This window comes from Oryctolagus cuniculus, chromosome 1, assembly GCF_964237555.1.
Source record: "Oryctolagus cuniculus chromosome 1, mOryCun1.1, whole genome shotgun sequence".
NCBI lineage: Eukaryota > Metazoa > Chordata > Mammalia > Lagomorpha > Leporidae > Oryctolagus > Oryctolagus cuniculus.
The window spans coordinates 74,092,508-74,116,107 of NC_091432.1; the positions used below are offsets into that span (position 1 = coordinate 74,092,508).

Genomic DNA, 23,600 nt, shown 5'->3' on the forward strand with positions numbered 1-23,600 from the left:
GCAGCTCATTCTGGTACCATTGTCAGTAGCAAGGAACCTATTGCAACGTAATTTAAAACACTCGCACAATCACACATCTGTGGGCTCCACTTTCAAACAACCGTGAATCCTGCAGTCCGGGAGAACGGAAAACACTTAAGAAAAATGCTGCTTGCAGCAGCTTAAGGGGACCTTCCCCAGACACGTGAAATGTTTCTGACTGGCACCGAGCGCCCCATTAAAGGACACTGTCACCTCAAACAGCAGAAAAGGCGAGACCAACGACACAGACTTGCACACACAAAAATGAAGCCCCCCAAACTTAAGCTATTCGGAAGAGGCAGCTCATCTTCAAAAATGCATAGCGTGTGCTCGTCAAGCGACATGGCAATGTTCTCAAGTAGTGCGACCACATTCAATCACTGCCTCCACGTCTCCCCACGCATCACCCCTTCCCACTCAAACCTCAGCCCTCGGGCCGTCTGTGACAGGACCGCAGTCCCCCACCTCTGCCTCCCTCTGATTTTTCAAGAGCACTTCCCAACGTCCTTCGCAGCCCAGCCCCCTCTCTCAGCCTCCGAAAGGTTGAGGGGACTCGCGACTAGGGAATCGGCGGGGGAAGGTTGCTGGAGTTGTTCTGAGCAGTGACCCAAATTGCACAGAGCTTTTCCCATAGCAGCGAGGGTGAGCACCTTCCCAATGCGTCCCCTCCCCGCCCCCCCACCATCTTCCCAAAAGAAAGCCTGGAGAACTAAGCGGGAAGAATAACTTGGTAGAACCATTTGAATAAATCACTTCAACTCACCTGGTTTGGGATTTTTCTCCCCACCCCAGGCATAAACAGAAATGATATGCGAATGGGTCAACGCACGCAAGGGAAGGTGCTGCGATGTCCTAAGTCCAAGGGCTGGAGTCAGTCCTTGCCCTGGTGCTGCTGCTACTCTTAGCTCAGCTGGAGCGAGCGGCAATCACAAGCCCAGCAGCGGCAGGGGGGTGGATAGACCGTAGCACAATGAATGCAGTGGGGCTTTTGCGATGACATCATCCCTCTGCCCAAACGGCCCCAATAGCCATGCTCGGGAGCGGTGCATTCTGGGAATCGTAGTCTTCTTAAGTCCGGGCGGGACACTTAGGCCGCCACCGGAACTACAATGCCCGAGATGCGCCAAGGTCCGACGCACCCGGAGCGAAGGAGCGAAGGAGTGAAGGGACCTCGGCCGCCATGTTAGGAGTCTGGGACGACTCCGCGGAACCGGGAGAGGCTGTAGGGAACGCGGGAGCTGAGTGGTGGTGCAGTGGGGACGGTGAGGTGGAAGACGAGCGGTCTGAGAGCTGCGGGCACAAACACGGGAGGCCTCTTTGGGGGTTGATGGAGGGCGGCTCGGCATGGAGGCGGGGTATAGGGACGAATAAGCCGCGGCCTTACAGTCGTGCGGGGACTGCAGAGGGCCCTACGCTTCTTGTTCTATTTAAGAGATCGAGGGATATTCTGGAGTCGGAGCGGTAGGTGTCTTTGTTGAGGCTTGGAGACCCGGGACGGCCCGCTTTCACTCAGAAAGCAGTGCTTTCCCTGCCAGATGTGTTTCTGCTTCTTGCCATTTATTTCTCAGCCTTCCTTCATCACCCCCCCCCCCACACACACACACACAAGTTTCGGACCCTCGCTGGCTGTTTCTTGCGGGAATGGTATGCAGAGAGGTCGAAAGCAGTCATTGGAAGGTAGCCGAGCTCGAAAGGGACGATGATTTAACCCTGCAGATAAGTCAAGGAGCCGCTTAAAGGAGTCACACACCAGTTTTAAGACTTAAAACGACAGGATCTCACCTGCCACAGCAAGCAGATATTGAAAGGGAATGCTGTTGATAATTGTGAAGGCTGGCACTGGGTCTGGAGTAGCTGTGGTACTTGGATAAACCTAGAACACTGCGGGAAGTTGATTTGGATGGGTCACTAGTATCTTTAAAACGCGGTGTTTGATTTATGGTGCTCATGTATGATTACTTTAAGAACTTTTTATTACGTAGCTAAAGTCATTGTTAACTGTTTTTATCGCAAATGCACTATGTATTTTCCCCAAATGTGTTACTAAAAGTGCTGTGTGTTCTTTTGCAGAGTCTGTCTACACTGTGGGAAGATGGTAAAGTGCTTTTCCTCCTGAGGCTGTCTGGAAGGGTTAAAAATGATGATGATATGTACTTTGTGCTGTTCCCCCCTCCCCTTTTCCACATTATTCTGAAAACAAAATTTATAGTTACCTTGAGTCAGTTAAGTTAATGCACTACACCTCTCTGTTAGGAGTTAATAAAGTTACAGCTGATGAGTCCTGGTCTCAAAAGAAACAATAGGCAGAGTGATTAAAATGTCCACAACATGATTTAGAAGAAAAGTCTGGGAAGTACACAGATGATAACTACAAAAACAGTTTTTTGAAGAATGGTCTTGTATGTAATGTTTCAGAGAACAGGTCACAAGATGAATAGTTTTGTTTCATTTTAGGACAAAGGTATAAGTGTTGGTGACACTTGTCCAAGAATCCAGCGGTGAAATAGGCTTATACAAATACTTGTTAATCTAAAACACTTTTACAAGCAATGATGGTAAGTAAAGGAAAAGAAACAAAATGTTTATCGTTTTCTTTCTGACCTTTAATTTGTAGAAATGTTTCAAGCTTATCGTGAATCTTACTTTTTAAGATACTTTATGTAAGTCATAACCTCCATTTTGATTTACTGTTAAGATATTTTTAGGGGAAAAGAAGCAACAGATTGCTCAGAAGTTGTGTGTGTGTGAAAAACTTTGTAATGCAGTGATTTCTATAATTTGTCACATATTGGGTAGTTTGAAGTTTTCCCAACCTTAAATCTAATGAACAACTAATCAGAAAGACATGAAACAAATCATTTTCATCTTTAAAAAGATTATGATGTAACATTTTGCACTTAGAAACAAGTCTTGCGCTCTTTAGAAATTCCATTTACAAAATTAAGATTTGAAAATGTAGTGATGTTTGGTAGAGTAGGGAAACCTTGTGAAAGTAGAATTAGAAATGCCTTCAGGAGATAAGGCAACCCATGTTCTTTTCATCTTCAAAAGGAATTAGAACATTGATTTGTATTATGGGAAACTCACTAAAGGAATATTGAGTAATTTGCTGTTAACATTGAGAGTGTTTCAAAGAGGTAAGTGTCAGATCACTTACAGAATTGTGAAAAGGTAGTTATTGCTACCCATTTGCATTGAATTTTCCAGGGTTGGAACCAAGTATTGAGTATTTTTAAGGTTCTATAGGTAAGTCTACATGGATTGAGTGGAATGGTCTGCTACATCCTGTATTTGGATTTTTGTAGTATATCACACAAATAATCACGAAAATTTTAGGTTTACTGCTGATTGTACCCATGAATGAATTCTGAAAATATAGAGGGGAATAAATTTGGTGATCACCTTATATGGGGCAGTGGCAGGAGGGCCATGAAGTGGGAGGGAAAAAGCTGAACATTTCTTTGAGTGTCTTAGACACCCAATAAGAACTCAGTGCTATGATGGAATTATGATAGTTATTTAGAAACTTTTTGAAAATCGAGACATTTGGGGCCAGTGTTGTATCTTAGCACGTTCAACCCCTGCTTGTGACGCCAGTATTACGTACCAGAGTGCCAATTCCTTGTGGCTGCTTAGCTCCCAATCCAGCTTCTTGCTACCATGCTTGGAAAAGCCACAGATGATGGCCCAGGTGCTTGAGTTCCTGCCTCCCATGTGGGAGACCAGGATGGAGTTGCTGACTCTTGGCTTTGGCCTGATCCAGCCTTAGTATCACAGGCAGTTTGGGGACGGGGAACAATGGATGGAAAATTCTCAACCACTCGCCTCTTTGCCTCTCCCCCAACTTTTCCCTCTCCATCACTCTGACATTCAAATAAGTCTTTTTGTTAAAAATTGAAGCATCTAGAAAGAAGGGCAATATATTTTTGGGCTTTTTCTGAAAATAGTTTCTTTGTAATAATGTATTTCCTTGTCCTAAGTTAACTTAGTATTAAAACTTAACAGTAGTCATACTGCACACTAGTGGCAAGAGGCAGAGCTGGAGTTTTCTGTTTTTCCCTATTCAGTATTAGTGGTACAGCAAATTAGCTTTGTTTCTCTACTCTTTAAACTCTTTTCCCCTCACAATACTCATTTTAATTTCTTAAGAGTTTGATTCAGCTAAGAAGTTCATATTTACCTTTAATAAGTGGGGCTTGGAGTCTAATTTAAAGAGTACTCATTGAATTTCAGATTTAGATACTTCAGAGTGGTCAGATACTAAACAAACTTTCCAGAGTGGTTTGATACATTTAGTAGTGGAAGGTCCCTGTTTACAGATTAAGAAATGGAATAAGTGACTTGTGGTCACATAGGTAATGTAGTCTTCCCGATTCTTATCAAGTATACCATTATATAATCTTGGTAACAGATTATGCCTTCTGAAGTAAATGAAAGTAGTTCTGAGGCAAATCAAGAATAGAAACCCTTGGTTCTATCCTGTTGTGTTTGCTGTTTTAAATGATTTTTTTTTTTTTTTTTAAAGATTTATCTATTTGAAAGAGAGGTCCTCCGTCTGCTGGTTCACTCCCCAAGTGTCTGCAGTGGCTGCAGCTGGGCCAATCTGAAGCCAGGAGCTTCTTCAGGTCTCCCACATAGGCGCAGGGGTCCAAGCACTAGGGCCGTCCTTCACTGCTTTCCCAGATCATAAGCCAGGAATTGGATCAGAGGAGGAGCAGCTGGAACATGAACTGGTGCCCATATGAGATGCTAACACTGCAAGCAGATGCTTAGGCTATTATAATACAGCACCAGGCCCATAAAATGACTTTTCTAGGTTGGCAATCATCTAGTTCCAGACTTACGGCTGTTTGTTTACTAAAATTTTCTTCTATTTAGCAGTGCTGTGATTTTAGTTTCACTCTTTAAGAAAGGTAAACATGGTCGGCGCCGTGGCTCACTAGGCTAATCCTCCAGCTAGCGGCACCAGCACACCGGGTTCTAGTCCTGGTCGGGGCGCCAGATTCTGTCCCGGTTGCCCCTCTTCCAGGCCAGCTCTCTGCTGTGGCCAGGGAGTGCAGTGGAGGATGCCCAAGTGCTTGGGCCCTGTACCCCATGGGAGACCAGGATAAGTACCTGGCTCCTGCCATTGGATCAGCGCAGTGCACCAGCCACGGCGGCCATTGGAGGGTGAACCAATGGCAAAGGAAGACCTTTCTCTCTGTCTCTCTCTCTCACTGTCCACTCTGCCTGTCAAAAAAATAAACAGCCGGCCGGCACTGTGGTGCAATGGGTTAATGCCCTTGCCTGAAGTGCCGGCATCCCATATGAGTGTGAGTTCGAGACCCAGCTGCTGCTCTTCCCATCTAGCTCTCTGCTATGGCCTGGGAGAGCAGTAGAAGATGGCCCAAGTCCTTGGGCCCCTGCACCTGCGTGGGAGACCTGGAGGTAACTTCTGGCCATTGTAGCCAATTGGGGATTGAACCATTGGATGGAAGACCTCTCTGCCTCTCTTCTCTCTGTGTAACTCTGACTTTCAAATAAATATATAAATCTTTAAAAAAAAATAAAAGTAAACAGCACTGTAGAGAATGAGTATAAATCAGTGGTTTGAAGACCACTGAGATTAGTAGAATAATTACTAAATAGTTACATAATTGCCATATTATCCCAAGGTATTGACCAGCTGAAAGTCCTGAATGTAAATGCAAATAAATGGAACATAGATCTCACTGGTAACAATGGAGTCTTTGGCAAGGGTTAGCATTGAGGGACCTTTGAAGACAATCCGTATTGGAAAGAGAATGCCTTAATACATTAAGAGAAAAGGGAGGGACTTAATGCATTTTAGACCTGAAAAAAAGATTTTAGTTTGGTTTTTGTGCTCCTATCACCATGGTAAGATCATTTTGTTGCTGCACATTAGCATCAATTAGAAAAGAATTGTTTTGGGGTTGCTTTTAACCCTGAGTTTTTTAGCTCCCTAAGTTTGTTTAGGGTCCATAAACTTTCAATACTTCATATTTTATATTTGAGTAAACAATATTCAGAAAATTATAAAAGTATAGTTTTCTTACCGTGGTAACTCAAGTGGTGTTTGTAATAAATTGGCATAATTTTAGCTACTGGACTTAATCTGCCACTGAAGATAAATGTAAATATCCTAAGGTCAAGAGTCAAAATCCAACTGTGTGATAAGTTCTCATCAAAATAACATCCATTTCTTTGATACAGTGATGACAGGGCTGCAGTCTTTCGACTTGTATCACCTAAGGAATGTTTCATTGCTTGTTATTGAATTATTTTACAAAGCAGCTATAGTGGTGGCTGAATTTTTAAAATTCCATAATTAAAGATTTCACCTCTGTACCTTGAAAAAGTTCCACAGCTGATTAAGAACATGAAGCCCTGTTGAGAATCACTGTAGCAGTTCCTTTTTAGAAATGTTTTAAATTAAGAAAAAGAATTGTTTTGCCTTATGAAGTACCAAAGGAATACTTTTAGGGTGGGCATTGTAGCACAGTGCATTAAGCTTCGGCTTGGGACAGCTGTGTTCCATGTCTGAGTGCCAGTTCAAGTCCTGCCTCTGATTGCAATGCAGCTTCCTGTTACTGAATCCTGGGAGGCAGCAGATAATGACTTAGGTACTTGTGGGTACCCAGGTGGAGCTCTGGCTTTGGGATGGCAAGGCCCTGGCTGTTGAGGCCTCTGGGGAGTGAACCAATGAATGAAGATCGATCATTCTCTTTCAAGTAGATGAAACTAAAAACCAACATTTTGAATAATGTTTTTATGTTCCAAGCTCCAACATTTTGAAGTAATGTTTTTATATTCCAAGCTATGAAGTTTGAGACAACTGCTGTTAAGTTTGTCTACCTTTCTTCTGAAATTGATGTTTATTTTTCAGAAGTGATAGGCGAACAGCCCAAAGGTAATATAGGCCCAGCTGCTATATTGAAAATCAATCAGAGTTGAAATAATAAGTAAATTTAAGGGGGGAACATTTTACCAAAATATCTTTAGAAACATCACCTTGGATAGAGTTAAATGTTTTCTACAGGTTCTACATACCTGTAATTGGCATGAATGAATGTACCATATAGATTTTGGCAATTAAGATTTTCTCCTGTAACTGCAGCAACTAAATAGCATGTACCAAATGTGTATTTTAAACAGTAAGAAAACTTTTCAATACTTCATATCTTAAAAGTCTTTTTCTTTGAGTAAACAATATTCAGGAAATTATAAAAGTATAGTTTTCTTACCTTGGCTGGTAACACAAGTAGTGTTTGTAACAAATTGGCATAATTTTAGCTGCTGGATTTAATCTGCCACTGAAGATAAATGTAAGTATCCCAAGGTCAAAAGTCCAAATCCAACTGCCCATACTTAATAATTAACAAGAAAAGCAAGTCCTATTTATCCTGTGATTTTACTTGTCAGTTTTAAACAGGTTTGGATACTTGAGGGGACCCAGCATTGTGGCACAGTGGGTTAAGCTGCTGCTTGAGAACAATACCATCCCATCTCAGAGTGCTGGTTCAAGTCCTGGTTGCCCTGCTTGCAGTCCAGCTTCCTGCTACTGTTTCTGGGAAGGCACTGGATAATGGCCCAAGTGCTTAGGACCCATACCTTACAAATGGGAAGACCCTGTGGAGTTCCTGGCTCTTGGCTTCATCTTGGACCAACCCTGGTTTTTATGGTCATTTGGGGAGTGAACCAGCAGCTGGAAGATTTCTCTGTGTGTGTATGTGTGTCTCCCTCTCTGGTGCTCTGCCCTTCAAATAGATAAGTCTAAAGAAGGTGGGGGAGAGGGCACTAGGAAAACAGTTCTTTGCAAGAGTGTATGAAGATGAATGTACTGAATATAAATGCTGTATGTTCATGAATATAGATATTTAAGGAAATTTGAACCTGCAAAGGTGCCCAGTTACAAGCAGTTACTTAAATAGCTACATATTCATCTTAATTTGATACAGATTCTTTGAGGGTACTGTCTGCACATGAACTTGCTGTAAAGGTTAATCTATTAGTTTTAAACCTGATTTTAACAGCTTTGTTGAGATCTAATTCACATGACCTGCAGTTTGACCATTTGTAGACAATGGGCTTGTTCACTATTGTGTAACCATCACCACAATCAATTTTAGAACATGTTTATCACCCAGTAAAGAAACTACTTATCCACCCTCTACCACAACCTTTTTAGGAATGTTCATCAGTCACTCTGCCCAACTCCTTATTTTATGAATTTAGTACATAGATGCTTTCCAAACTCATTGGCTCCCAGACTTGTTTGAGCTTCTTTATTACCAGCAGTTAAAATTCAATAGTCATAATTGTTGACTTAACCTAAGCAATGCATTATTTCCTTCTCTTCCCTCTTCTGCACTTTTGTATTTAAGTGCTGAGTGGAAGCTTTTATAATTCTTTAGTGCCTTTCCCCATCAGATTGGACAGTATTCTTTTGTTTGAATATCAGTGTATGTGGAGTCATTTCCTTGTGAATGGTTTGTGGTTTATATGAAAGAAAACTAGAAAATTTTGTTGTTGCCTATAAATGGTAATACACAAAGTACATCATTGCAGATAATACTGACATGAGAGAAAACTATAATTGGAATACTGTTTAAGTTTCAAATGTGAAGTATAAATGATCTTTACTGGTCACATGCTATTTTGATTTACTTACCATAAGTGGTGTAGTACAACATTCTCACAGTTGAGGATTTATTAAATGAAATTTTTGGTGAACTATTACCTTTTTTCAACACTTAGAATTCTACACTGCCCTGAAATCCAGCCAAAAAGAGATAGGGAAGAACTCTACGGTACTCCAGTAATTTTTAAAAGATGATTTTCTTTTGGTTATTTTTCAGGACTTTTTTAATTGCTTTTCTGACCAAACTTGTACTCCAAGTACAGTGCAAATTACTCGATTGCCAAAAAAAGTGTGGTAATGACAATGAGTCTCAGCTTCTTTTGAGAGAATAACTTGGTTATAAAAGATGGTGTTTGCTCTTCACATTTAACATAATTCTTATCTCCTAACCAAACATAAGTGGGATCCTCACAACCGCTGTTGGAGAAAATAATTGGCGCTCGGTTGAACCAGGAAGTTAGATTTGAACAGGATTTGTTCTTGCCTTGCTATATTTATCAATATACATTATCTAGAGAAGAAATCTGAGACACTTGAATTTGATAGATTTGTTATGTGAGTGAAGTATGATTTTGCAAATACAGAAAGATGCACAAGGAGAAAAAGCAACTGATAATCTCAAGGAAACAAAGTCCACAAAACCCAGAAAGTCCAATTTTTCCATTACCTGAACTCAGCCCATTACCCAATAATTTAAATGAGGTGTTTTATCTCTTCAGAGACAACTACAGAATAAACAGAAGTCCATAAGAGAAAAAAAAACTGCAAAGATGGGTAATGGTTCATATCATAAAATGCAACCAAGGAAGTTGATCATTACAGCATCTGTAACCCAGTATGTTCAAATATTTCATTTCTTCTGAGGTATACAACAGAAAAAAGAACCTGAGGTTTCCAAGAAAATAAAAGGTTAACTGCCAGTTGAATTGCTCCCTGCTGTTAAGACAATCTGAACTACAGTGCATAGTACAAGGCCATATATGTGCAAAGAGTACTCCCTTAGTCTCAGAAGTTTAGGCTAAATTCTAACGCTATGTCCTTATATGTCACAGTCTAGAGGGAGGAAGAGACATGAAAATAATGTTAATATGGCCATTATTTTTGTCATGGGCCCAAACATACCCAGAATCAGAAAGGTATTTGGCACCCACGTTTAACTGCTAAGTTAGTTATTTAAAGTTACTGTGTTTTTGGTTTTTTTTGACAGGCAGAGTTAGAAAGGTCTTCCATTGGTTCACTCCCCAAATGGCTGCTACAGCCGGCACACTGCATGGATCTGAAGCCAGGAGCCAGGTGCTTTCTCCTGGTCTCCCATGCGGGTGCAAGCCCAAGCACTTGGGCCATCCTCCACTGCCTTCCCTGGCCGCAGCAGAGAGCTGGACTGGAAGAAGAGCAACCGGGACAGAATCCGGCACCCCAACCGGGACTAGAACCCGGGGTGCAGCGCCGCAGGCAGAGGATTAGCCAAATGAGCCGTGGCCCCAGCCAAGTTAATGTTAATATCAGTTATTAATACTTAGGAGGCTGTGATAAAAGTTTAGCTTCATGTAGGTGGTTCATTTATGTGCCTGAACCTGAGGAGAAATTCAAAAATTGTTGTTACTTGAGGTAACTCCATTTTTACATATATTTGATACTATGATAGAATTAGCTTGAAACAACATTTAACAGTTTGCAGATTAATAGCAAATTCCTCTGATAATACTGGCAGAGACATTTTATTAAAATATTTCTGTATTTATTGAGGTCAATGCAGAACTAGAGCCTAGTTGTCACATTGTATTTATACTATTATGATGGATATATCTGCTTAAGATCATTACCATGTAATCATGGAAAGTTGAAAGTAGTTTAGTCAAATATGGGTTTAAGTATAGATCCCAGTTTGAATTCAGTGCTTATTTTTTCAATGCTAATTAGGAGACTGAATACTATAAAAATAAAGTACCTACTTCACTGGATTTTCCAAAGAAATAAAGAAATGTGTGAATACTAAATAAATATTCAAAAGGCAGCATAGTGTAGTGACCAAGAATATAAACTGCAGAGCCAATTGGCCTGCCAATCACTTGACTTTGAGCAAGTTATTTAATTCTGCCTCAGTTTCTTTGAAGTGGGAATACATCCTCACTAGGTTGCTGGAATAATCAAATTATGTACAGCAGTGTCATGTGTGAGATCACTTTTTGAGGCAAAACATTTTTTGCACTGATTTTAATAGAGGTATTTAAAAAAAGCATTTTTTGGAAAATTGATTTTATTTGAAAGTCTGAGTTACTGAGAGGGAGAAAGCAAGATCCTTCATCCTTTGGTTCACTCCCCAAATTGCTGCAGTGGCCAGGGCTGCGTCACTTTGAAGCCAGGAACTCCATCTGGGTCTTCCATGTGGGTGGCTGGGGAGCAAGTGCTTGGTCTGTCTGCCCCTGTTTTCCCAGGCACACGAGCAGGGAGCTGGATTGGAGGTGCAGTGCCCTAATATGAGATGCTGGCGTAGCAGGTAAATGCTTAACCTGCTGTACCATGATGCCAACCCTACAGAAAACTAAACCATACTATTTATTTATTTATTTATTTGACAGGCAGAGTTAGAGAAAGAGACAGAGAAATGTCTTCCTTCCATTGGTTCACCCCCCAAATGGCCGCTACGGCCAGTGTGCTGTGCTGATCTGAAGCCAGGAGCCAGGTGCTTCCTCCTGGTCTCCCATGCAGGTGCAGGGCCCAAGGACCTGGGCCATCCTCCACTGCCTTCCCAGGCCACAGCAGAGAGCTGGACTGGAAGAGGGGCAACTGGGACTAGAACCCAGGGTGCTGGCGCCACAGGCGGAGGATTAGCCTAGTGAGCTGCGGTGCTGGCCCTAAACCATTTTTAATCATGAAGAATATGGTTTTCTCTTTCTTAGGTATTGTAAAGTAATGTTGCATCAGTTTTAACTTCACCAGGTACCTAGCTTAGTAAATGGTGCTTTGTATGTTATATAAATGTTATGTGTATATATGAAGAATTTTAAATTACCTGAGTTATTCTAATTCTATAACTGACATTTAAAGATTGAGATAAGGAAAGTATTTTCTGAGTAATGAAAATGTAACCATATTCAGAATTTGATTTGCAAATACTAGAAATGAGTTCAAGCTATATAGCTCACTTGAATGTTGGATTTCCAAGAATTCCAAAGGCATAGCTAAACAGGAAGAATTACTTTAGGGTCACACCTGGATGCTGGATTTCTGTTCTAGTAACAACTATGGAGTCAGCTTGAACAAATAACATTTTTAATATATCCTTATTTTTATAACATTTGACAACACCAAATACATAGTTGTCTGTAATGTTAGTTCTCTAAAGATGGTCTACCAACTTCCAGTATCAGAATCTCCTGGGATACAGGCTAAAAATACAGATAATGGTGTCTCAATCTAGATATACTGCTTTAAAATTTGAGAGTTAAGTATGGGAATCCTCATTTATAGTAAGTTTATTAGATGATTCTTCCACCTAATTCAATTACCAGTTTTACATGAAAGCAGCAAGGTAAGTAACTTGTCACAGTCAGGCTTTTAAATATAGAGTCTTGGTTCCTTTGTGTGTTCCTGATTTATTTTTTCCATGATTCTTCTTACTCTTGCTACAATTTGAAGAAAATTGCCAGAATTTTAAATAGGTTCCCATCTATGTATTCATATTCTATGTTCATATTCAGTGAAGAATGGAGTCCAATCACTTGAGCAAGTATTACTTATGCACAAAGGTTTATAGAAAAGTACATTCATGGCAATTAACTAAATATAAATATAATCAGTTTCATACTTCATCTTAAGCATTTAATTTTCTAAGTTTTTAATTAAGCTCTACAGTACTCTTATAGACATCTAGAATATCAGTATTTTGGGGGCACAGTTTCAACCAGTTCTAAACCTATTTCATTCTGTAACCATGTATTGAGTAAATATACCAAGTACAGAGAGGTACAAAGAGGACCGTGGCTCTAAACCATTAGACTCTTCTCCTTAGTGCTGTGGACCCGTTTGTCAGTGTAGTAAAGTTCATGATTCACTTGTCAAAAAACAGTTAACATGTTAAATACAATTGGAGCCAGTAGTACTGAAATGTTATCACAAAATGTAAAATTTTTGAGACACAAAAATAAGTATTTGTTAACTCGAGAGGTCTAGCAGTGGCTCAACAATTCATTTCAACATAGTGGTGAGGATGAGTGGTATTTTAAGTGTTCTGCAACAATTGTAATATGAAACTACATTCAATGTGAGTCACATATACTACTAGCTACTGTTATTGTCGACATTCAAATATTAAAAATTACCAGGAGTAGTAACTTTCCATCCTTTTTCCATCCAAGTTCATGGGCCCCCTAAATTCTGTCTATAAACTTACCAAGGCTTGGGTAAGATCTCTAGAGACTTAAGTATAAAAATTTGTTGTGCCTTAACCAATATAATGTACAATCAAAATATTCACGCCATAAGAGAAGTCTAAGGAAATTCTCATTTTCCCATAGTGAAGGCTAAGAAACTTCTTAGAAAATGCTAAATTACTTCTACTTGTTTCATCAGGCAGTAGCTCCTTTGCTGAGTGTGAGTTTAGTATCCAAGCTTAGCTGTATCCACTACATTTAGTACCTAGTTAAAGCTCAATAGAATAAGTTAATATTTTCAATGAGAAGTTTGAAATTTTAAAGAACATTCATAACAGGAAAACAAAACATGGAATAGTGTGCTGTAGGTGAATACATTGAAGGTATTTGTGGCCAAATAATGTCCATTGCGGTTAGAATTGAAGAGTAGGGCTAGCATCCTCAAATGATCTCACTAATGTGTAAGCTCTGTGAGAATTTTTGGCCACTTTGTTGACTGTGATATATACCAAAAAGTCTAGCAACTTGGGTACCTCAGTTCTTTAGACATTCTCAAACATTACAGAATTAACCCAGCTCCAGCTGCGGAAATTTAAAATGCATCTTTTTCCTAGTAGACATTCAATAAATAAATGAAGGATAGTTTTTTTTTTTTTCCTTAACAGAAAGCAAATTTGTATTGCCATAAATATGTTTAGCCACCACTTAGATTATTTCAAGGTAGGAATTGCCTCCACTGAAAATTTAAGGCATTATAACAACAGGTTAAGCCACTGTTTGGGATACCTGCATCCCATATCTGAGTGCCAGATCAAATCCCAGTACCTCCGCCTCTGATCCAGCTTCCTATCCCAGCTTCCTGGGAGGAGCAGAGATCATTCAAGTGCTTGGGCCCCTGCCACCCATGTGGGAGACCCAGATAGAGTTCAGGCTCCTGGCTTCAGCTTGACCTAGCTCCGGTTGCATGGAAGTTATTTATTCATTCTCTCTCTCTCTCTCTCTCTCTCTCTCTCTCATGTTTTTGAGAGAGAGACTTTATATTCTTCATTTCAAGTGGGTTAAAATAAACATTAAAAATTAAGACAGGGCAAACATGTACAGTGGTTGTCATCACTTGGGATGCCTGCATCATGGATCAGAATGCTGGTTACAGCTACTTCGCCTCTGATCCAGCTTCCTGCTAACGTGTATCGTGGGAGGCAGCAAACAATGGCTCAAGAATTTGGGCCCCTGCCACCCATGTGGGAGACCAGATTGACTTTAGGGAGTGAGCTAGCAGAAGAGCTTGCTCTGTCACAAAAGAATAAAAATTGAGGCCCAATTCTATCTGGAGCCCTCCATTAAATGTAGAGGAGTTCAGAATAGAATCCGTGTTTGTTTGACATTTACCCTAGCAAGTTAGACATTTGTCATATATTGGAGTGCCTAGATTCAATTCCTGGTCCCAGCTTCTGAGTGCAGCTTCCTGCCAATGAAAACCTTGGAAGGCAACAGTGATGGTTCAAGTAATTGGGTTGCTGCCACCTATGGGGAGACCTGGATTGAGCTTTCAGTTTCTGGGCCCAGCTCTAGCTGTTGTGGGCATTTCACAATTGAACCAATGGAACTAGTGCTCTTCCTTGCCCGTATTCTCTTTCTTCCCCTCAAATGAATTGATTCCTTATTAAACAAACAAACCCAAGCTCCAAAAAATTAAAATTGCACAAAAACTGCTACTAGTATTTTTCCTTTTAGAGGAAACATGGGAAAAAATTATGTAGGGGGATTTCTAGACCTGTCTATCTCAGTTCTGTATTCACACCAAAAACTACTAATTGTGATCCTTTTTGCACATTTCTCAAACATGCAGTAACAATTTTGACACTAAGACCAGGTTACAAAATTTCTATAATTTTAAATGTATTTTAAAGTGTTTCACTTAAAGATGTATATTTTTTAAAAACTTTAAATATAGTGATGGCGTTGTGGGACATCAGGTTAAGCTACCACCGGCAATGCTGGCATCCCGTATGGGCACTGGTTTGAGTCCTGGCTGCTCCATTTCTGATCCAGCTCTCTGCTAATGTGCATGGGAAAGCAGTGGGAAGATGGCTCAAGTGCTTGGGTCCCTGTCACACATGTGGGAGACCTGGATGAAGTTCCCGGCTCCTGTCTTCAGCCTGCTCCAGCGCTGCCTATTGTGGCCATTTGGAGAGTGAATCAGTTGATGGAGGATATCTGTCTTTCCCTTCCCCTGTAACTCTGCATTTCAAATAAACAAATCTTTAAAAAATTAAATCTAAATAAGCTGTTGTTTGTGCTACAGCAATTTTTTCCCAGTTTGCCTTCTGTGTTAATCAGAATCTTTTCTACTGTACCATCCTAGAAAAATTTCAAGATTTCTGGATTTTATGTTGGTAATTAACGACTAGTCGGATTTTTTGATGCCTCTCCCCTCCCTAAATCAATAGATGTGCTTTCACATGTTAAATCTTTAAAAAGATTTATTTATTGTATTTGAAAGGCAGAGTTACAGAGAGAGAGGAAGAGACAAGAGATCTTCCATCTGCTGTCCTACTCCCCAGATGGCTGCAATGGCCAGACTTGGGCCAGTCCAAAGCCAGGAGCCAGTAGCTTCTTCTAGGTCTCCCACGTGGGTGCAGGGGCCCAAACATTTGGAGCATACTAAGCTGCTTTCCCAGGCACATTTGCAGGAGCAGCCAGGACTCAAACCATCGCCCCTGGGATGCGGCATCCCAGGTGGCAGCTTCACCTCCTATGCCACAATGCTGGCTCCTCACGTATTAAGAAGGAAGTAAATCAGTTTAGACAAAAACATTGTTGGGCTGATACAATGCTAATGAAAGTGAAGAGTGATTTTGAAGTGCTTCTGATCCACATTGGGAACACTAGACCAACATGTTTCTCTAAATTGGTATATGATACAAATTTTTCAGTTCTGACTCAGAAGCACATGTGTTGTTCAATACATAACTTGAGGAAGTTAAATAGAACCTGTGTTTTGCAGATAGGAAAATTAGGTACCTGGGAAGTAAAACCTGGCTTGACATGCATTGATCTGAAGCCATTTGCAAGGTTTATTCATCCTATGTAGTGTGAGGTTTTTTTTTTTTTTAAAGATCCATTTATTTATTTATTTGAAAGGTAGAGTTACAGAGAGGCAGAGATAGAAAGAGGTCTTCTGTCTGCTGTCTCATTGCCCAAATGGCCACAATGGCCAGAGCTGGGCCAATCTGGAGCTTCTTCAGGATTTTCCACATGGGTGCAGGGGCCCAGAGACTTGGGCCATCTTCCACTGCTCTCCCAGGCAATAACAGAGCTGGATCAGAAGTGGAGCAGCTGGACTTGAAACGGTGCCCATATGGTAAGCTGGCACTGCAGGCAGTGGTTTTACCCGCTACACCACAGCACCAGCTCCTCTTTCTCTATCTCTTTTTTTTTTTTTTTTAAGACGACTTGTTCTCTTTTTTTTATTTATTTATTTTTTTATTTTTTGACAGGCAGAGTGGACAGTGAGAGAGAGAGAGAGAAAGGTCTTCCTTTGCCATTGGTTCACCCTCCAATGGCCGCCACGCCTGGCGCGCTGCGGCCGGCGCACCGCGCTGATCTGATGGCAGGAGCCAGGAGCCAGGTGCTTTTCCTGGTCTCCCATGGAGTGCAGGGCCCAAGGACTTGGGCCATCCTCCACTGCACTCCCTGGCCACAGCAGAGAGCTGGCCTGGAAGAGGGGCAACCGGGACAGAATCTGGCGCCCTGACCGGGACTAGAACCCGGTGTGCCGTTGCCGCTAGGCGGAGGATTAGCCTAGTGAGCCGTGGCGCCGGCCCTCTCTATTTCTTAAAATAAAGCCTGCTCCCATCCTTGCACTCTATCTAGGTCTCTGCTTTGAATCCTTATCTCACATGGAGGCAAGAGCCTGGAATAAATATAGCTAGCGACTCTATCCCCACAACACTTCCCATTATATACAGTATGTGGACTCTTGCCATTCTAAACTACATTCTTGTGATCTCACCTGATCCCAAAGATTTAGGATAAGGGACTGTTGGTTCGTAGTCATTTCCTTTCCAGAATAGTCATCTATATCATTTGGTGCTTCGATGATATAGAATAATTTTAATTCCATTTTTTGACTTGCAGTCTTCATGCATACCATGTGGTGTGATTTTATATTTTTTTGTTTGTTCTTGTATTTTTTAAAAGGGTTTATTCATTCATTTATTTATTTGAGAGGCAGAGTTACAGACAGAGGGAGAGAAAGAGAGCAAGGTCTTCCAACCACTGGTTCACTCCCCAAATATCCACAATGGCTGGAGTTGGGCCCATCTGAAGCAGCAGCCAGGAGCTTCTTCTGGGTCTCCCAAGCTGTGCAGGGGCCCAAGCACTTGGTCCATCTTCTACTGTTTTCTCAGGCCATCAGCAGAGAACTGGATTGGAAGTGGAGCAGCCAGGACTGGAACTGACGCCAGTAGGGGATGCTGATGCTACAGACAGAAGATTAACCTACTATGCCTTAGTGCCAGCCCCCCAATTATATGTTTTGAAAATTATTATGAAAACTATGTAACATCACTTGACCTGAAAACAGTAGAACCTACTAATTGTAGGCTAATGGAGAGAGTTTGAAAATAATCTTTAAAATTCAAAATGTTCCCCAAAAGCTAATTACATCTCAGAATCAACTTGATCCTACCTTATAACTCTCCTTTTCCCTTAGTACAAAGCTGAAAAATGGCTGATTCATACACCAATAAGCTGTCTTTGGCAGCCAGATGTTATTTTTACCAATAAATGATATGTTATTTTCTTTGGTTTGTCACATTCTTAGCAGATATGCAATGGTTGGTTAATGGATAATGAAGTTGTTAAATTATAAAACTTTGATTGATTGAATAGTCCTTTAAGTAATAATTGACATATCACCCTTTATTTTCTGATCCTATTGTGATAGATTTTACACTAGTGAGATGGACTGATTCAGACAATCAAGGAAATACTGTGGAACATCTCTGACAGAATCTTGCCTGGTCCTAACAGGACACTGAATTGGAGTATGAGTCCCAGTGCATTAGAACTAGACTGTGAAAGGGACAGGTAGAGAGGGTGACATGTATTGACAGTTGCTCTTGTTTTCATGTGTTTAATGACATGAGCATAAAGCCATTACTGTAATATTTAAGTTTATCTTGAAAGGAAAAGTGTGAAATGGCTCCAGGATTAGTTGGTTTTCAGTGAAATAAGTTGTTTTCTTTCGGAACTTGATTCATTATAATTGCAGAATCAAAGAAAATGCTGTTTTATCAAAGCCTGTTTAATTCTGAATTTACTTAAATATAGTTATGTGGTAGAGCATTTTTAGATAGACTGCATTCATCTTTTCTGTTTTTGTCACCCAGTAATATACCTCATCATCAGCCATAGCAATATGACTGGACATGCAGGAGAACAAGTATTCATAATAGAATGTTAAGTTGCTTCCATAATCAGATGGCATTCCACTTTCCCTACCTTTTGTTCTCTTTTATTTACCCACTTATGTTTGTGTGCTATTAACTATATTGCAATATATGACCACTAATCTGTAACCTTTGACAGCATAAGCTAAACCATATTTTCACATTCTCTTCTACACTTAAAACAGAGCTTTTGTTTCCTTAACAAGTATTCATTGGGTATCCACTAGGTGTCAGATAATATAGTAGGCATATTCTGAGAATATCAAGATAAATACAGACATGCCTATGGGAGTTTGACAGTCTTGTTGAGTAGAAGTGGAAGGATAGATGTGCAAGCCAAAAATGCTACAGTATATTATAACTATTAAAATGGCAATAAAATGCCAGAACTTTTCATTTTATATTTAGTGATCATTCTATATCAATTAAATGCATAAAATGTATATGCTGGCATGAATGACTTATAATGGAAAATGCTGAATAGAACTGTATGGAAATTGAATAAGACATGCCAGTAGAAGGGGAGATATTTGATTCCAGGCAAGCTATTATGCAGCATGTATTTTCATCATAGCTTTAGGGTAAAACCTGTAACCTCAAAACCAATCACTATTTTGTTCCTTTTTTGTTTTTGTTTTCTGTTTTTGGTTCCTCTAGCATGTTAAAATTTTACTGTCAGTTCTAATTCTCATCTATCTTCCTTAGTCCTCACCCTTAATTTTCACATTTTCATTTGCCCTAATTAGTGCCAGCCTTAACTTTGAGTGGGCTAAGGTAGAGAACAAGAAAGTCATTTTCAAAAACATTTCACCAATAAGCCTGCCTCAGTGACTAAGTTTCCAGTGTTGTAATGTCATTCTTGGGCTTGGCGTCTGTTAGTGTAGCAGGTAAAGCCACTGAGATGCCAGCATCCCACATGGGGGCCTGTTCAGGTCCTAGCTGCCCCGCTTCTGATCCAGCTCCCTGCTAATGGCCTCAGAAGGCAGTGGACTATGGCCCAAGTGTTTAGGCCCCTGTCACCCTCGTGGGAGACCCAGATGAAGCTCCTGACACTTGCCTTTGGCCTGGTCCAATGCTGGTCATTGCAGCTATCTGGTGAGTGAACCAGTAGATGGAAGATGTCTCTCTCTCTCTCTCTCTCTCTCTCTCTGATTTTCAAAACAAATAATGAATTTTTAGAAGCCCGGGATTGCACTATAGTTGCCTATTGACCCGGAAAACTTATAGGCAAAACAGACCATGAGTTATATTTTTTCCTTTTAAACTTTTTAAATTAATTTTAAAATCTATGTATGTAAGATTCATTCTTTTGGTGTATAATTCTATGAAGTTTGATAAATGCATGGTCATGTAATCACCACCACAGTCAAGATATAGTTCCATCACCCAAAATATTCTTTTGTGCTGCCTCATTTATAATTTTAAGTTAAAAATAATTATTTTATTTTTCAAAAAATATTTGAATATTCCATTTTAATTAATTCCTTATTCAAAAAGTATGTCTTGGCCGGCACCGTGGCTCAATAGGCTAATCCTCTGCCTTGCGGTGCTGGCACACCGGGTTCTAGTCCCAGTCGGGGCACTGGATTCTGTCCCGGTTGCCCCTCTTCCAGGCCAGCTCTCTGCTATGGCCCGGGAGTGCAGTGGAGGATGGCCCAAGTGCTTGGGCCCTGCACCCCATGGGAGATGCCTTCGGATCAGCGCAATGCGCCAGCCGTGGTGGCCATTGGAGGGTGGAGGGTGAACCAACGGCAAAAAAAGGAAGACCTTTCTCTCTGTCTCTCTCTCTTACTGTCCACTCTGCCTGTCAAAAAAAAAAAAAAAAAAAGTATGTCTTGGGGCCAACACTGTGGCATAGTGTGTAAAGCCACTATCTGCAATGCCAGCATCCCATATGGGCACCAGTTCGAGTCCTGGCTGCTCCTCTTCTGATCCAGCTGTCTACTATGGCCTGGGAAAGCAGTAGAAGATGGCCCAAGTCCCTGGGCCCCTGCACCTGCAAGGGAAGACCCAGAGGAAATTCCTGACTCCTGGCTTCGGATCAGCGCAGCTCCAGCCGTTGCAGCCAATTGGGGTGTGAACCAGCGAATGGAAGATTCATTCATTCTCTCCCTCTCTCTCTCTCTCTCTCTCTCTCTGGCTCTCCTCTCCTTTGTAACTCTGACTTTCAAATAAATAAATAAATCTTAAAAAAAATAAAAGTTTATCTTGGGGGCTGGTGCTGTGGTATAGCAGGTAAAGCTGCCACCTGCAGTGCCGGCATCCCCTTTGGCTGCTGGTTCGAGTCCTGGCTGCTCCACTTCTGAGCCAGCTCTCTACTATGGCCTGGGAAAGCAGAAGAGGATGGCCCAAGTCCTTGGGTCCTTGCACCCACATGGGAGACTTGGAAGAAGCTCCTGGCTCCTGGCTTTGGATTAGTGCAGCTCTGGCCATTGAGGCCAACTGGGGAGTGAACCAGTGGATGGAAAACCTCTCTCTCTCTCTGCCTCTGCCTCTGTGTTGCTCTGCTTTTTGGAGTTAAGACTCTCTCTCCCTTCCTTCCTTCCTTCCTTCCTTCCTTCCTTCCTTCCTTCCTTCCTTCCTTCCTTCCTTCAGAGAAGGAGGAGAGAGATCTTCCATCTGCTAGTTCATTCCCTAGTGGCTGCAACATCCAGGGCTGGGCCAGGCTGAAGCCAGGAGCCAGAAGCCTTTTCAGGGTCTCCCACTTGGATGCAGGGGCCTAAGCACCTGGGCCATCTACCGCCACTCTCCCAGGAGCATTAGCACGGAGCTGGATCAGAAGTGGAGCAACTGGGACTTGAACCAGCACCCATATGGGATGTTGGCACTGCAAGCAGTGACTTTACCCACTATGCCGCAGTGCCGGCATCAAGACTACCTTTTCTTTTTTAAGAAAGATTTATTTGTTCATTTATTTGAAAGGCAGAGTTATACACAGGCAGAGGCCGGGGGGGTGGGGGGTGGAGAGAGGTTTTCCATCCACTGGTTCACTCCCAAACTGGCCGTGGTGGTCGGCACTGCACCAATCCGAAGCCAGGAGCCAGGAGCTTCTTCTGGGTTCCCACATGGGTGCAGGGACCCAAAGATTTAGACAATCCTCCACTGCTTTCCCAGGAAATAGCAGAAGCTGGATCTCAAACTGGTGCCCATATGGGATGCTGGTACTGCAGGTGGCAGTTTTACCTGCTACGCCACAGCACTGACCCCAAGACTGCACCTTTTCTTTCTTTCTTTTTTATTTATTTATTTTTTAAATTTTTTGGCAGAGTGGACAGTGAGAGAGAGAGACAGAGAGAAAGGTCTTCCTTTTGCTGTTGGTTCACCCTCCAATGGCCACCGCGGCCAGCACACTGCGGCCGGCGCACTGCACTGATCCAATGGCAGGAGCCAGGTGCTTCTCCTGGTCTCCCGTGGGGTGCAGGGCCCAAGCACTTGGGCCATCCTCCACTGCAGTCCCTGGCCACAGCAGAGAGCTGGCCTGGAAGAGGGGCAACCAGGACAGAATCTGGCGCCCCCACCGGGAGCCTAGTGAGCCGTGGCGCCGGCCAAGACTGCACCTTTTCTAATAAGCCACTGTAGAGATATGTACAAGGAGAGGCTAAACATTACTCCACTGTTCCTTAGTTTGTAGTTAAACTGCTGAAAAGAATTAGGAGTCAGAAAAGATCAAGGGTGTGTATGCTGGGTTGGATAGGAGATAGGAGTTCTGAACATTGAGGAGATTAGAGCCTGTAGACACAGTAATGTGCATGGTGGTGTAGATATGGATAGTGTTTTAAGTAGTGTCAGAGCACTGGATTCTAAGATAGGGAACATCAAAGAAAGAGGAAATGAGTCCTTGAAGAGGAGTGGTCTTCATGTAAAAATTGATCTATCTTACTCTAGAGCTATAGAGCTGGAATTCTAGTACTGATTCTACCAGTAACTTGTTCTTGAAAAGGCACCTCCCCTGTCTGGACTTAAATTTCATCATCTGTCAAAGAGAAGACTGGATTAAATATGTTTATTTCAGTGTTCTTTACTAGAGATAAAATTTATGTCTGTGCTTTTCTAAGGTTTTGTTCTCAAGTTCTTGGTTTTTCTCTAATTTATTTGAAAGAGAGAGAAAAGGAGAGAGAGAGAGAAACTCCCATCTGTGCTGGTTTACTTTCCAAATGCCCACAACAACCCTGGGCCAAGGGCCAATGCCAGGAGTCAGAAAATCAATCTGGGCCTCCCACATGGGTAGCAGAAATCCAACTACTTGAGCCATCGCCACTGCCTTCAAGAAAGCTGGAGTCAGGAACAGAGGTGGGTAATGAACCCAGACACTCTGAGGCAGGATGCTGGTGTTCTAACCCTATTGATAATTCCCAATGTTCTTCTATTCTTACTTCCCCTGAGTCTGCAGCTGTTGTTCTTCTGGTTTGATTTTTGTTTTTTAATTTTTGTTAGTTACTTCTATAGGCTGAGACTTTTGCTATTTAACATACATTATTTAAAGACTTCTGTTGTGCTTCTATGCTTTGTAGGTGCTCAGATATGGCAAAATCACACCATGCCTCCCACTCCTACCCTGGATAGCAAATTCTTACAGCAGATCTCATTTCAATGAATATTTAAAGAAGCGCTAGAGATGGGGAAGATGGGGGAAAGATATGTGTGTCTTTAAATTGATAAGGAAAAGGAAAAGAACTAACATTTGAGGGCCTACTTTGTGCTAGGTTCTTTCTGCTTGGTATATTCTTTAGGTCATTGAGATAAACAGGTAGACATCATCTAGGAAGACTGTCTTGGTAACCAAAACAAAACAAAACAAAACAAAAAAAGGATTTCACATCACAAATCACTGGAACTATTCAGAATACTTGTTTTCCATGTCATTGAGGGCAATGAAAGCATAATGCCTCTATATGGTGTTTGGTAGATATTTGTTGAATAAGTAGGTATTTTTCTCATGATCTATGAAATTACTTCTTCCTATTTTGGGTCTGTGAACCTCTAAGAATTTTATAAGAACTATGAACTCATCTAGGATTTTACCCCTGCCATACACACACACTATACACAAAAAGAAATAGCCAAGTCCCTGTCCTTGCCTTAACCACCTCCATGTCTACATTTTTATAT

The 23,600-nt window shown here is 41.5% G+C and overlaps 1 protein-coding gene and 1 long non-coding RNA gene across 3 annotated transcripts in view; one reads left to right on the forward strand and one right to left on the reverse strand.

Moving 5' to 3' along the window:
• RAB30 (RAB30, member RAS oncogene family) overlaps positions 1-23,600 on the reverse strand; it is a 141,912-nt gene that overhangs the window by 96,143 nt on the left and 22,169 nt on the right. Inside the window, exon 1 of one of the 2 annotated variants that reach the window (XM_002708665.5) lies at positions 785-1,075. The exons of the other annotated variant lie outside the window; for it this stretch is intronic. The gene's annotated coding sequence lies outside the window, so the exon portion shown is untranslated. Of the gene's footprint in view, positions 1-784; positions 1,076-23,600 lie in introns of those variants that run through there. 2 annotated transcript variants of the gene reach the window in all.
• Positions 1,064-23,600, forward strand: part of LOC138850148 (uncharacterized) — a 53,442-nt gene continuing 30,905 nt past the window's right edge. Inside the window, exon 1 of the long non-coding RNA XR_011389730.1 lies at positions 1,064-22,781. This is a non-coding gene — a long non-coding RNA (uncharacterized lncRNA). The remainder of the gene's footprint in view (positions 22,782-23,600) is intronic.